The sequence below is a fragment of the Manis javanica genome, chromosome 11 (assembly GCF_040802235.1).
Source record: "Manis javanica isolate MJ-LG chromosome 11, MJ_LKY, whole genome shotgun sequence".
Classification (NCBI taxonomy): domain Eukaryota; kingdom Metazoa; phylum Chordata; class Mammalia; order Pholidota; family Manidae; genus Manis; species Manis javanica.
In genome coordinates, this window is record NC_133166.1 from 40,977,159 (window position 1) to 40,989,739 (window position 12,581).

Genomic DNA, 12,581 nt, shown 5'->3' on the forward strand with positions numbered 1-12,581 from the left:
CCTTTGGTAGTGTTTAAGATTTTTTTGAGGATCATATTGAAATAAATTGATGATCACTTATAAGAAATGTGACTTTAGATGGTTTTAGGACTATTAGATGATTTGACCATAAATCATAATGACAAAACTTATATGGTTGTGGATGACAAGATCCCTTTCAGTTAGGTTCAGCCAGTTATCAGAAAGTGATCTTAACACAGAGATACCAATTTTGACTTAAAATGGTAAGAAGTAGTTTGCCAGGAAGACTCAGCACCCCAACGCCATGCCTACATACATACGGACCTGAGGAGCTCACTACAGAATGATACAGTTTTCTACTAAAAAAGTTATTTGCTATTGAAAAAAGTCTAAACTCTTTAGCAAGGCATTTGTGACAGTTTGGCCCCATCTGGTTATTTTGAACCTCATCTCTTAAATATCTCTCCCCATTACCTTCCAGTCACACTTGAGAGTTAACTACCTAGTCTCCTAACAGGCCAGGCCTGATGGTATCATGCCTCCCTCCCTCCCCCTGGGATCATTTTACTGGAGTGACTTTTTCCATCCTGTTCTTCCAGTTGAAATCCTGTTCGTCTTTCTTAGTCCTGCTCAAACCCCATTTTTCCTTGATCTCCTCAGTCAGAATAAATTGCTTCTCCTCTCAGTTCTGTTTGTAGTAGTTAAAGTATTATACCTCATTAAACTTAACTGTTTGCATATCAGCCTTTCACACTAATATAAGATCTTGTGCTTCTTGGTTGCTTGGTAAATATATATATTGATGCAAAATGAGAATTGGCCGGTTCATCTGAAACCAAACTTAACTCTGCTTTTATAGCTTGTAGTACTAATTACTACTGAATCTAGACCACCATTCAGAAAACCAAAAAGAAAATTAAAATTGTAAAGTAAATGCTGCTGTAATATCTATTTTAATGTTTTAGAAAATCATAACTGAGTGTGCTATTTAAGTTCAAAGACATTATCTGTTACACATAGAAAATTCATTTGTTCTATTTTATGTTTCATTCCTATAGTGAATGCCCCATAGATACTGAATATACTTATGCCAGAAATGATCAAATATTTTAGCCTAATTTGAGAGGCAGTAAGCAGCCCAAGTATGGCTACTGTTTTGCATCTATTTGCATCTATTTTTTGTGTCTGCTTCAGAAATTTTTATTTGGCCCCCTTTTAGACTCATTCACTTACTCAGTACCCTAATATGGGCTAGATTGATCTGGAAGGCACTTCATATGCCAGGCAGTCAAGGCAATGAAGAAAATATGACAAGTTACTAAACACACAACTGTGCCCTTTGTGTTCTGAGAGACTTCCAGAGACATGCACCCATCACAGTGTGGCATGTGCTGTTGGGTGAGATATTGGAGATATTGCCTTTTTTTTTTGATATCATTAATATACAATCACATGAGCAACATTGTGGTTACTAGACTCCCCCCATTATCAAGTCCCCACCACATACCCCATTACAGCCACTGTCCATCAGCACAGTAAGATGTTATGGAGTCACTACTTGTCTTCTCTGTGCTATACTGCCTTCCCTGTGCTCCTTCACAGTATGTTGTGTGTGCTAATTATAATGCCCCTTATTCCCCTTCTCTCTCCCTTCTCACCCATCCTCCCCAGTCCCTTTCCCTTTGGCAACTGTTAGTCCATTCTTGGGTTCTGTGATTCTGCTGCTGTTTAGTTCCTTCAGTTTTTTCTTTGTTCTTATACTCCACAGATGAGTGAAATCATTTGGTTCTTGTCTTTCTCCACCTGGCTTATTTCACTGAACATAATACCCTCTAGCTCTGTCCTCGTTGTTGCAAATGGTAGGATTTGTTTTCTTCTTATGGCTGAATAATATTCCATGGTGTATATGTACCATATCTTCTTTATCCATTCATCTACTGATGGACACTTAGCTTCCATTTCTTGGCTATTGTAAGTAGTGCTGCAATAAACATAAGGGTGCATATGTCTTTCTGAAACTGGGCTCCTGCATTCTTAGGGTAAATTCCTAGGAGTGGAATGCCTGGGTCAAATGGTATTCCTATTTTGAGTTTTTTGAGGAACCTCCATACTGCTTTCCACAGTGGTTGAGACATTGCCTTTTAATACTGTTTCCTCACTTCCTGGTGACCAAAAGGAAAATATTCAGACTTAGATCAGCATTCCATTCTGTGGTCCAAGGCAGCATGAAATCAGTTTCTCTCTGTCATTTAATTTTCAGCCATAGATAAACTTAGGATCACTTTGTTCCTAAAAATGGAATCTTACTCCACCACTGTCTGCTGGAGGTTTGGGGTGTTCCCATTTTCCTCTCCATCCCTATATGTTCAAGTCAGTAGAAAACAGATGAGGAACAGTGTGGGAACTGCAATTTTCTTTGCTTTTGGCGCTCTAGGACAATCAGGCCACACTTCAGCCTTGCCTCTTATGTACTCTCGGATCTAGGAGGAGAAGCTGGAAGAGAGGATGCAGAGATGAAGGCAGATGTTTGCTCTACTGAGGCACAGAAATGGCAGGCTCTGGGGATCGCAGAACAGGTCTGAGAGGAGGGATGGCTTGTATCATGCTGAGGCCGTGGGCTGTGGTGCACAGGAACCCATCTTCATGAGACTTGCCAGGTAGACACCCCTCTTCATAAAAGGAAGAGATACTACTTGGGTACAGAAACAAATAAACTTAATCATTCCACTACTGTTCCCTCCTGAGGACTGGAGAAGACAGCATGGCAAAGATGCATCCACCCCCAGAAGTGCTCACTCATTTTGAATGCACTGTTAGTAGTAGTAGTAAAAGAATGGTAGTAATGTTAACACGAATATTTGAGTATCAACTACAATGTTAGCAGTATGTACTACACAAATGCTTACCAACTTACACCGGTACTAAATTTAGACGTGGGTGTGTTTGTTACAGTCCTGAAGTGGGGGAGGATACTTTATAATACTGATTTAGTTCTGAGAAAAGGGAGAGTCTCTAAACTCATGGGACATGGTTATGCATAAGGTTTCTATAATGCTTCCTTTGAAAAATGTGACTGATATTAGAAAATGAAGCGGGTCGTCTAAGTTATCGAGAGACATTATGTTCATCAGCTTGATCAAGAACTGCAGGCAGACAGAGAGCTGTAGTGCAGACTGGAAACCAGCAACAGCACATTAACAAGACTGTGACAAGGGAAGGGGACTCAAGGGGGCACATGATCCAATATACTGGTTGTTTATTTTGGCTTAACAAGGCAGGCCTTGATATGGTCTTGTCCTGGCCTTTAATATTCTTTTCCTTCAAGTGCATTTCTGCTGGCCCCAAAAAGAGTCTTTTGGATGCACTTAAAGCACTTACCATCACATAGCAAAGTCAATGCTTACCTTTTAAAGTTTGCAGCCCAGTAGACAGTAACTACATCCTTAGGCGCCTAATGGAAACATGTTAAGGCAGCTTGCCTCGCGGAGGTAGTGGAAATCTGACACTTAGACAAGTGATGATTCTTCTGAGTGCATTTTGAGGCTGCATTTTGGTGAGTAATACTGATGTTTGTTGTCTGTAATTGTCACATCTGAAATGACTCATGAGATTAGCAGAGCCATCTAAATATATGTCAGTCAATTTTATTTTAAAACAGGCTACTGAACATTGACTTTCTGTTGAGAAATCAAGATAAGACTGTCTATCTTTTCTGAGGAACAATTCTCAATGGACCCAGAGACTTTATTTAGGCAACATTATTGAAAGATGCCATCGTCCATCTCTAGGCTATCTGCTGAGTTATGCTCTGTTTTGGAGAACAATTATTCATAAAATATTCAAAGTACTTAAAAATTGGTGCTATCATAGAATGGCACCAGCTATATTTGACATGCCCATATCAGCTCAGAATATGTGCAGAGTATTTACCTTACACAGACCCAAAAGCTAGTCCCTGGCTGGGTGCCATATTTTAAGGCAAGGTTAGCTTACATAGATCTAGTCCTTCTTAATGACTGCTGTACTGTGAGAGCTCACTGGTTGGGAGCCTTGGCCAGGTACTGTCTGTGAGGTGGCCTGGCCCAGATACTTCTGATATTAACTTAGAGGATTTTCTTAATTTAGGCTGTTATTAAGGAGAGAAAAGATGATTTGACAAACACAGTGCAAATGTCAACATGATTTGTGGGCAATGATAACTGCAACCTGACCGTAACGGGGTACTGTTGGGATCCTTTACTGGTACTGTTGTGGTGTGCACATCCCCTGCTTTCATGTTTCTGCCTCATTCTGTTCCCAACATGGTGATATGTTCCTAAATTTCAGCCTCAGGCATGTACTCAGGCATTTATTTTCTAGAATAAAGTTAGATATGCTCATGGCAGAATATCATATCTCTGTTTGCAGTAGCTCAACTCATAGTCTTTAAAATGCAGCCATCTTCCAACTCAACCACAGTGAGTTCAGTGTGTGTTTCTACTGCTTTTTGCCTAATCTTCACATTTACACATAGGTGTTTATTTGCCAGAGCATCTGGGTTACACGTTGTCCTGTGGCAATGAGTCAGTCAAGCGACCTCTTGTTCCTCATTTATTTATTTGTAACATGTAATGATATTTTCAAATGTCTTCTTACCCTCAGCTCTTATCTGGGAAATCTGTATGGCAAATAGCTGACACATGTGAAATGCTTGCATAAGGTAAGGAAGCAGTGGTAGCTTTTGTAAGCCCCAAGATTTCAGTAGGTCAAAACAACAAATCCTTATTTGTTACTCATATGATTATTCACTAGGAGTCAGTGGTAAGTGGGGGTGGTGCCCCAGTAACTCAGAAACCTGCTCAACTTTCTCTCTTGGGGCTGTAACCTCCTCTTGGCTCTCAGAGTCATCACCCCTCCATCAGCAGATGGGGGAAGAAGGTGGGTCATGGATGGGAGGTGTTTAGGGGCTAGATTTAAACGTGGCACATGCCACTTTAGTTCATGTGGCATTGGGCAGAACTAAGTCCATGGCCACATGAAGCAACAGAGCAACATATCTGTGTGCTTGGGGTGAAGGGACGGAGGGGCATAGCTACGGGCAGCACCAGCAGTCTCTGCTATATTGCTGTTGTAAATACAATTCTAAATGAATAAATGTGGCTGTATTTTTATTTGTAGAAAATAAACCTCTGTATGCAATTCTGAAATTATTTCTGATAGATGCACTGTGAAGATCATTTGTAGGCCTTCAAAGAAGAAAGACAGGGAGTATCTGGGATTTAAAACATTTCTCCAAGTGAATAAATTCATTCCTTTCAACCACGTCATCACCACTTCTATCTGGCTTCAATCAAATTAAAGACAGTTCACTTTTTATCTAATCTTTTGATCCTGCAAGTTTTAAGAAAAATTGAGAAACTGCTTCATGGGTCACTTGAAAGTAGTGCAAAAAAATCCCTCAGCATCATCAAATATCTCTTGAGTAGACTTGTCAATGACACTGTAAAATAACTCTCCACTTGAGCCCTGGACCTCTCATAATTCTGTTACTTAAGTAACTGATTCCCACTTGTTAATAGGATCCTTCTCTTCTTGTGGTTAGTGATCCTTTCTTCCAAACTTAGTGAACTTCCCATTTTTAAACTTACAACAGAAAAATTAAGTGCTTATCCTCCTTCACTGTCTTCTTGTGTGACCTTACTCACTTGGGGATAATACCATTTTTTTAATGTGGCATATTCTGAAAGATAGTAGGCAGGAAAATGACAAAAATTCAAGTATCTGTTTGAATCTAGTTTACACTTTTGTGTTAGGAATAATGAACTAATTTAAGATACATTTTCTTAAAGCAGACTATTAAAATTTCACAAAATGAATATTTTGCTTGTATAAGGGTCTGTATAGATGAGAGAAGAATTCTAGATATCCCTCTAAAACCACCAATTTTGGGAGATATTGAAGAGATGAGATTAGAAAATGGTTCAGATTCAGCCTTCGAGGCTGTTTAAAGCTTAGAAATGATTTCGGGGTTGAGATAGTAAAGTCTTTGTTTTGCAGAGTTCAACACAGATAAGAATACTGAGTGTTGGTATCTCTTTGAGACTATATTAAGTAGAAAAAGCAAGGTATAATACATTTCTTGGAAAAGGGCTTTATTTTAATAAAGCAAAACATACATGCACAAGTGTATACTCTGAAATTGGGAGACTCTGGAATAACATTGTCCTGTTGAAATAAAAGGCATACATGTTATTTAAATTTTTCTAAAAGAAAAAATAGGTTTAACATACCTTAATTCAGACGTTTCAAGTGCTCAACTATTACCTGTGACCAGTAGCTACCCCAGCAGTTCTAAAACTTTCAGGGTAGGTTTCACTTAATAAGAACTAAATATAGCACACAAGGGATCTCTGGAGAGACAGCATAGTTCCCTTAAAGTAGGAAATGTTGCTTTCCATGATGTTCCTTGTTATATTGAGCAACCCAAGTCTGCATTTCAGTTGAATGCAAAACTGTAGTCTTTATTAAGTATACAGATGGTTGGAAGCCATATACCAGGGGTTACGAATATCTAATTCCTCCTACAGTATAACATTTCCTGTCTCAGGGTGAAATTTCACCATGAAGTCAGATATTGAATAGAAATGAGTAGCATTCATCAAAGCTCAAATTATGCTAAGATACGAGATTAGAAGGAAAAAGAAAACAAATATATAGCATTTACCTTTGTTGCATTTCAAGATCAATTTCATATTAAAAACAGTTCATAAGAGAGCAGACATAATGCTTTTCATAATGACCTGCTTGCAGCGATGATGCTTATCAACTTTAAATAGTGACATGCTCTGCAGAGTCTCATTACACCCATTAGCCAGAGGAGAGCCGTGCATTCTCAAGGATAAGGAAATATATGGCAATTTGTAGATCATTTTCTGACACACTTAAATATGCCATTGAGTGGGATCGTACTTGAATGCTGAATTTACAGAGAATAAAATTTAATTATTTTAGACTCAGATAATTGGAATTTGTAATGAATTTATTGAAACTATATTAGCAAGAAGCAGCCCCAAACATTGTTAAATACAAGGGCTTTGGAATCTGACACTTTTGAAATAAAATCTCAACTCCAACACATACTGTGTGAACTAGGGCAACATCTCTTCTCGGAGTTTGCTTGCTTGCCTAAGGAATATGGAGGATATGGCATGAACTTCACAGTGTGTATTACCCACCCTTTCTGGTCTGGCTGTTTCCCTGTCCATCCCACACACATCCAGAACCAGTGATTCTCCTTGGCCTATCTGCAGGCAGGATAACAGAGTGGTGAAGAGCATGGCTTTTAGAACTAGACTGCTTAGTTAGAAGCTAGCTCTTCTACTTAGCTTGCTGTGCCATCTCAGGCTAGTCATTTAACCAGTCTGTGGCTTATTCTTACAACTGGAGATAATAATTGTATCTACCTCCATGGGTGGTTTTCAGGGTTAAATGGGGTGTAAATGTCCGGGGCACTGCCTGGCATATAGCAGGTACTGTTGAGTATCTCTCTGACTACCAGTGACTCTCTGCTGAAGGCCCTCCCGTGCATCCCCATGCCCTTTAGGGTGGAATTATCCCTTTTTAGCAAGGTAACTGGGCCTTTCTGGATATTCCACCTACTTCTAGCCTCATTTTTCTACCACTCTCCCCTCAACAAAACCTGTACGTCAGTCAAACTACTTGCAGTGCTCCAGGTCTTCCTTGCTGTGAAATAGCTCAAAGGCCAAATGCATGGATTTTTGGACTTGGGTCTGCTGGGTTCAAAACTGGTCTCAAGTGCTTAGCTGTCTCATGATCTTGGAAGTTACTGAAACTTCTCTTACTTGAGGATTAAATTGCTTGCATATGGTATGTTATTGGTTGTTATGCCCTCATCTTGAGTGAAGTATATTTCCCCTTTTTTTTTGGCTTTTGCTTGTCCTTCAAAATGCAGTTAAGTTTTACCTCTTTCCAGACATCTGCTCTCCCGCTTCCCACCCCACTCTGCCTTCCTACACATCATTCTGTCTTGGCATTCATCACAGCACCCTGTCATCGCTCATTTGCTTAACCTATTTCTCTTACTATCCTGAAAAGGCAGATAGCACACCCTTGTCACCTTAATGTCCTTAAAGCTTAGCACATAAAGTTTATTTAATGTTTGTTGAGGGAAATTAGCAATAAACAAGTTATGAGGGTTAAGTGGAATAACCTATGTTGCCTACCTGGCCATAGTAGGAACCCGGTAAATACTAATTTCCCTTCCCTTAAAATTCACTCTTTAGTATCTAAGTCATGTGGGAAAAGGGTTTTTACATTTGTTGAGAAAATTAAGAAAGTTGATAGATAGACTGTGCTCAAAGCATAAGTATTATGTATTTCATCTCTGTTTGGATGTGTCTTTGGTCACCAGATTAATGACTGACATAGTTTGGTCCCCCAGACTGAAGTTATTCCATTTAATGTAAATTGTGTTTTGTTTCACTCAAAGAATGTTGAAGAAATGTAAATCTAATACTCTAAAGTATGGCCATTGAACCACAACCCCACTCCTGTGACAAAAATAACAGCTAGCATTTATTGAACACCTGTGAGCCACACACTATACTAAGGGCTTTACAACAAATATGTCACTTAAGTTGTATCAGTTCTCTATGAAAAAGACAGGATTACTGTCCCCATTACATACATGAGGCAATTGAGGCTTAGAAGGGATGATTGAGGTAATTAGCTATGTAGTCTAGCTGAGGATGAGGTTAGGTAAGTACAGAGGGTCTTATATAATACTGGAGATGTCATCTGTATGGAAACCAAGTTGTCATGTGGATACAAGCTTGGAGAATGCCAGGACTCTCCACATAACATAGGTCATGTTGGAATAATGAACTTCTCTTGAGAAAGTTGTAAGGGAAGCAGACTTTTTGGACATGAGCAAGGACCTAGTTGTTATGGTGGTGAAAGAAGCATTCTCTGAAAAGGATGAGGATTTATGGGAATTTGTTTCCTATCAGCTGAAGTTCAAGAAATGAGAAGCAAAATCTTCCAGATAAAAAGGTGCAGCAAGAGAGAGAGAGGAAGTGGCAGATCTGACCTTGAGTTTGAACTGAGATGAATTCAGGGAAGGACAGCATTTTAGGGGATAGCCAGAGAGCAGAGGATTGTGGAGCCTGGTTAGATTAATCCTAGTACAGTGGTGGTTGCAGGGGATATTGGTGGTCACAGGTAGATACAGGGAGATGACAGCTGCAGAAACTGGATTCCAGACAGAGAAGAGAAATGAGGATCGCTAGAGTAGAGACTAGACATTCGTTGTTCTTGCCACCCAACATAACCCCTTGGTAAGTACTCCATGATTTTCTTCTGGGAGCCATCCCACCTCACTATCAGTCTTTACAGCCTGGTGTCGGACCCATTGTCTCTAAGACAATGAGAGCAGTGCACTTTTCTGGCCACGAGAACTGGTTCAGGGTCTGACATATCACCTAAGCCGATCCAGTTAGGTTTTTTTCCCCCAGTTATATTAGAAAGTATCACAATTCTATGATGGAAGGGAATCTGGAAAGATGACTAGCAGCTGTGACTACAACGGAGAAGCTGAGAATGAAGCCAAAACAGAATTGCATGGAGAAATGAAGTTAAACCAGATCTTGATAATAACCTTTGAGCTTCTATATGCAGCCATGCCTGAAGCAGGACAAGCCCTAGTTTTGCTTCAGCCTGTCTAGTTGGGTTTTCTGTCATTTTCTAAGAAAGTTCTAACTGCTAGTATAGTAACTCAGCTTCTTTGCGAAGGAAAGCAGTAAGAATTCTTAGCATTCCAGTGGGAAAATCTTTGTATTTCTATGAGAATAAGGTATATTTGGAGTAAAATTATATGAATCAGGGTGATTAATGTTATTATTAGGTCAAAGGGAAGGCAGTGTTTTAGATGGAAGAATAATTAGCAGATTTGGCTACGTACTTGTATATTTTTTTTTCCTCAGGTATGGCCCAATTACTATCTCAGTATTCTTGAATGAGAGTTTTTTCTTATTCACTAAAAACTGTTACTTATTGTATGAATCCATGTGTGTGGTTTTGTAGATGCTTTTCTCCTCTCCACTATATTCTGCAGCCTTTCAGTTCAAGTCAATTAAAACAACCACCACTTTGCATCATTCATACCATCCTCAAAACATGCAGATTTCTTCCTTGCTCTTGCTCCTGGATGTTGAAATCAAAATGGTTTGTTAAGAGGTGGGGACTTTGGGGGTGGTGGTGCTTAGGTCATGAAGGTAGAACCTTCATGAATAGGCTTAGTGCCTTAGAGGGTCCAGAGAGATCCCTGGCCCCTTCCACTATGTGAGGACACAGTGAGGGGATGCTAGCTATGAACTGGGGAGAATATGACAGTCCTGGTGCATTGGCCTCGTACTGCTTGCCAGCCTAGAGGCAATAAGCAATTGCTCCAAACTATGAGCAATAACTGTCTATCGTTTATAAGCTATCCGGTTTGTAGTGTTCTGTTGTAGCAGCCTGAATGGACTAAGACAGGAAGGTTAAAGGTGATGTAATAGATCACAGTGAGGAAGACTTCGGATTGGGAAATAGTGAACCAAGTAGATCATTGGTGTTAAGATGGTCAATCTGTGAGTAGCTGGATTCCAGACACCAGAATGCAGTCCAGGAATAAGTTCAAGGATTAAGTTGCCAGCCTGTAAGAGAAACAAGGGCAAGAATAGGATTTGTGAGCAGGGATGTGCTTACTGAGTACATGTAGACACCTGCAGAAATTTATGAACGTGTATAGCATATTTTAGTGTAAGGCTCTGTCCAGATGTTTACACACACTGGTCCATTTAATTCTTACCACATCTCCAAAACACATGCAAATTTCTTTTTACAAGTGAAACAACAGAGGCTTAGTTAACCACCTGTAATTATACTGTTAGCCAATGGCGATCTAGAATTTGAACCCAGGTTTATCTGATTTCAAAATCCCTTCTCTTTTCCCTTGTGCGTAAGACAGGTTAGGTAATTAGAACCATGGGAATGGGGACTAAGGAAGAAACATTGAATAAGATTATTTGTGGAGTCCAGTCAGTTTTGCTACCCTAATACTGATCTGAGAGACATGTATGCCTTCTGCCTTAGGTCAGGATTATCCATGGAATAAAAGGTGAAGGTAAATTTAGGATCCAGGGCCTTCCCTCAGAAGCTTGCAACCATGTTGGCCCTGATGCATCTTGTAACTGTGCACCAAATTTCCTGAAAATTTGATGCAACTGAAGCATGCTTCTATCTGAAAACTTAACGGCATGTTGTATTTTTTAGGGCAGCAGATTGAACCTCAAAATGAGCCCAGGCATGCATTGAAATTCCTTACTAAAGTTGGTCAAAAGCAGTCCACTCCTCCTCCTGTAATTAGCAAAGAGTTGGGAATTAATCAAAAAGGGAACTAAAGAACAGAAGCTTGTACTTTGAGCAAACAGATACAGTTTGAGATTTTGCTTTCTTTTGTCAAAAAAAGGGAAACGTTTCAAATAAGTCAAATAAGTCAGAAGGTAGGAAGAATGATATAAAAGGCTTGAATATTAGATTCTAATCTCTTTGAAGGCAGCTGTTGATCACTGAAACATGTTTTTGCATTCTACAGCCTTTCAGAAAGCATCCAGCTTTTGATCAATAATTCTGCCAACTGGGTAATTCCTAAACTTAGAATGTATAATTGATAATAGGTGAAGTATCTGAGTCTGTACTTAAAAGTATTTGTATTTGAGTAGATATGCAAAAATGACATTATTTTAAGTAAATGTCTCTGTGGTTAAGGATTAATCTAGAAATGATATGAGATGCCTGACTGATGGGCAACCAAGGCAATTTAGAGATAGAAACTTCTTTAGGGATCACTTCTATTTATTGGTCAGGTTGCCTTGGGAGAAGGACATTCTTTTGTAACATCTGTGTGACAAAATGAGACTAAAAACTCAAGTTTCTAATTCTTGGACATCCTTTCCTTATTCCATGATATCTTCCCAGACTTCTTTGTTTTGTTTCACGACTCTTTCTATATACTACTATATATACTACTGCTATAGTGATAGAGTGGTAATTATGATTTCCATAGCAATTTGCCTGTTATCAAAGTAATTTTCACTTGTTATTTCCCAAATAACCCTTAAGGGAGATATTGTTTTCAATTCTGTTTTACAGATGATGAAACTCAATTAAGGAGGGGAAGTAACTTACTCAAGGCCCTGCACCAAAGACATATTAGAGTTCAGAGTCAAATGAAGACTCTTTGAATACAGAACATACTCTTCTTCCAGTATATTGATTATAAAGGCAAACATGTACTATAATATCCAACTTGTAATGTGTTTCAGAGTAGCAAAAAAGTTATTGATCTCACTGGTGAAACAGACATAGCACGGCACGGTGTTAGACAAACTGGGTTGCAACATGTCTTCATCTTATAATTCACCCTGTATTTCTTGGTCAGCCAAGAATATGTCAGGTGTTTAAAGTCAGGAATGTGATGGTCAAAACAAAACCTTTGTCTTTGTTTGGGAGTAGAGATCTGGAAAGGTTTGAAAAAGTTATTTTCAAGTTGACAGTATGAGGGTGAATAGACATTATCGAGA

At 39.2% G+C, this 12,581-nt stretch overlaps 1 protein-coding gene across 2 annotated transcripts in view; it reads left to right on the forward strand.

The window, feature by feature from the left end:
* The window catches only part of NELL1 (neural EGFL like 1), an 865,070-nt gene that overhangs the window by 554,053 nt on the left and 298,436 nt on the right, over window positions 1–12,581 (forward strand). The gene's annotated exons all lie outside the window — the stretch shown is intronic.